The sequence below is a fragment of the Limulus polyphemus genome, unplaced genomic scaffold (genome assembly GCF_000517525.1).
Source record: "Limulus polyphemus unplaced genomic scaffold, Limulus_polyphemus-2.1.2 Scaffold825, whole genome shotgun sequence".
Classification (NCBI taxonomy): domain Eukaryota; kingdom Metazoa; phylum Arthropoda; class Merostomata; order Xiphosura; family Limulidae; genus Limulus; species Limulus polyphemus.
The window spans coordinates 90,758-94,645 of NW_013666435.1; positions in this window are offsets into that span (position 1 = coordinate 90,758).

Here is a 3,888-nt window from a genome sequence, read left to right on the forward strand (position 1 = left end):
CCTTCCCTCTAGTCTTACACTGCTAAATTAGGGACGGCTAGCGCAGATAGCCCTCGTGTAGCTTTGCGCGAAATTCCAAAAACAAAAACTGTTTTACACATATGGACTGTATATATATATATAAATATATACATGCATGATTCGCAATGATAATTATTTGTAGTAGTTTGACATCCAGAGAAGCCTGCTTAGAAATACAATTAGTAGTTTACTTCATTTGACTTTCTTTGTTGTTGTATAACTAATTCCTTATTATAATATCAAGCAGGAAAAATATTAGGAGGATAGAGCAGCTGAAAGGTGAAAGTGGAGGCCATTTTAAAACACATTTCTTTGCTAATGTTCTTTTTTTATGCTTGTGTAGAAAATAAGATTGAATTACACTACCATATTTGGTGTCTTCCTGTATTCAATCACAATTATATAGACTATTCCATTTTTAAGTGGAGTGTCACTAGCTATTCTTAAAGTAAAATTTTAGTACTTAGGAAAATATTCTTTTAAATAATGTAAACATGCAGATATTAAATACTAAAACAAACATTACTATGATATATTAAAAATAACTAATGTAGAGAACATCAAAACAATTTCACTTTGTCACAACTACGGTAGTACTTATGGTAGGAATGGGCCAGATGTGCAGTATGTGCAATACAAATTAAAATCTCAAACACACTATAAACATCATGTAAATAAAATTTATAAGCATTTTACAAATACCATTGAGTTGTGAACAAACCAATTGCAGAGTAACAAGCCACCAAAACACTTGAGAAAGTCGGTAGAGTAAAACAAAAATTTTACAAAACCACAAATTTGTCAATCTGACTATCTAACTGATTTGCGTTGTTGGAAAGGCATAGCTTTCTCCTGCTTTCACTTTATGCAAATCTACATGCACATGATTGAATTAAGCTACCTTGGCTAAAAGCGTTTTTCTTAGTTTTACTTAACTTATAATCTTCGTAATAACAATAATCATTTCACAACACTACTAACGAGCTAACAATACACTAATAGCCATATTCTACGTGAGGAAGAACGCTACCATTGCCGAAGTCTGACACGGTTTTGCTCTAACACTCGGGACTGAAAACAAGAACGATAAGTTGTATAATTTACCTTTGCATTGTTTTCAAACTAAGTGTGACCTACTGAAATCTAAGGTTGTACTTGAAACAGTGCGAATTTTAAAATATGCCTTTCAAGGAAACAGAACGAGAGAAAAGTAGAAAATCTTATGTTGATAACCTTGAAAGTCTTTGTCTCAGCGAAAAGAGCATTACTGCAAAAATAGAGATAAGGTTAGAAACAGTAATGCTGAATATGCGAACCAAGTCTTAGCCATAAATACAGCCAACGAAAAGGTTACCACCCTGGCTAGATGGGTGAAAACTATAACAGAAATGTCTAGAGATAGCTCTAAGAAAAGCTACGAAAAAGGCGGGCCTAGAGCCCAGTCACTCTCGAGACTTAGCACCAAGAAAATCTACGAGACAAATATAAAAATGTTTTAAGTAAAATTAGGAAGTATTGATGGGAACACCAAAAAGTAAGGAGACAAGGTAGGAATGGGCGGGATAACACTACAACACTTGGTGTTTTTTGAAATGGTGCAACGTCAAAGTGGGTGTCCCCATCATTCTGCCCAACTTTAAATCTTGAAAACATTTATGTTGCAAAGATTGTTCCAAATGAAAAAATCACCAAGATAGCTCTTTCAGGCCATATATATATATATATATATGCCTGGCCAAATTAATATAAATGTAATAGCATATCAGTTCCCTAATTGCATTGTCCATATTGATGACAGCTTCAATATGTTGTGGCATACGTTCTGCAAGTCCGTGATTAAATATTTCACATTCCTGGTAGTACCTCAAAATTGGAATGAAACAAAAATTATATATAAAAAAGAAACTATGCCAAACTAAACCCCAAGATACATATACACATATAAAACACAATAATGCAGAATTTTAAATTAACTCTATAGAGTACTTAAACAAGACGTTAGCGGATAAAAATAATGATCTACGAAAATGAGAATAGAAACTAAGGTATTTCTAAACTAGAAACTATCACTTAAATATTAGTATTGTTACAAACAATACTAAGTTGGTACTAACTCTTTATCTTACGAGTCTTAGTGCGATAAATTATCAACTAACGGTTAAACGTTACTTTTTATGAATTTTCTTCTGATTATGCTGGTATATATAACTAAATAACGAACTTTTAATTTTGTTTTAATAAATAAACGGGTGTTAAAATACATTTATGGCAAATAAAAATAGTATCTGGTACATTTGCTTTAAATTGCATGCCCTGCTTCTCATTGGCTCAGCTTGGATGCTAAAAATCGAGTTTCAATACCTGTGGTAGGCACTGCGTAGATAGCTCATTGTGTAGTTTTGCGCTTAGACAGAATCACGAAAAAAGCAATGCTTTGATTGTTAATGTTAGTATTACTATGACTGTTCAGTTAGGCTTAGCGATAATAAAGGTAAGAGATGTAATTAAAATATTAGACTGTTTACATTACATGAAATAATACTTGCGGAACTATGTTTCATTGAAAACAAAAAGTTGAATGAATAAAGTTAGAAAAAATCAACATTTTCTGCAAATTAGGATGAGATAGAATTTAGCGGCACAGAGGCACTGCTTGTTCTGCGCAGATTTATGTAGCCAGTGTCCTCACAGACCTTGTATTTAAAGTTCTCCGCAAAAAAAAATCTAAGTTATCGGATTGTTGACTAATTTTGTCACGTACCAGCTAATGATTGTTTGACTATAATTGCAATAATTTCGGACATATTAATATATCGGTCCTTTTTTCTTGCACATGATAAAATGGCAGGAAGGACAGGCCCAAATGTACTGATTGGGAGATCATATCTTGATCTAAGTTTTCCTAGGGATAAACAAAGGCGTAGAACTGGTGCTAGAAGAGGCAAGTTATTTGTCATCCTGCTTTTCTTGTAATATTGATTGCTGTGCATAATGTCTTCTTGTACTCTCTATGTGATATTTACCTATATATATATATAAAAGAGTAAGTTTGTTTATTTTGTTCGCTATAGGAAACCAAACGGTTGAACTTACAAATTTTAAAATAACTTCATAATAACCAGTTTTTACAAGAAATTTAATGGTGCTATTTATTTTGTATTTGGTATGGTATTTAATGACGAAATTGACAATTAATTTGCCATTTTTTTGTAATAAACACACAAAGATAAGCACGTTTTGTACATAGAAAGCGTTATGGCGAAAGACACTCAGATCACCTTGCTGTCAATTCAGTATTTCCAAAAACAATTTTCTTTAAATAGTGCTATGTGGTTTCATAAGTGATTTAGTAACTTTGTGAATTGCAAATTATTGTTTAATGGTACAGGTGATTATGCCACCCAAGAAACGTCCTTCCTATGGAAAGTCTTCTGCCGCTAAAAGAATGCAAGCACAAAGAGCAGCTGAAACAGAAGAAGAACGCAACCAAAGACTTCAAGCACAAGCTACAAGACAGGCTGCTCAAATACAGGAAGAGACTTTGGAACAACGTAAAGTTAGACTTCGAGCCCAAGCTGAAAGACAGGCTACTCAAAGATAGCAAGAAACTGTTGAACAGCACAAAGCCAGAGTTCAGTCAGAATCATCAAGGCAAGCTGGATATAGACAACAAGAAACTTCTAAACAACGTTAAACCAAATTAAGACAAATAATTTACAGAGAGCAAGAAACAGAGGAGCAACATAATGTACGACTTGAGGCTCAAAGAACAAGACAAACTCAAACACGATATAATTTCAAATAAAGCTTTGTTTGATTAAATGCTTTTTTATTTCTCGCATCACAGCTTTTGTCTACTTACTGAAT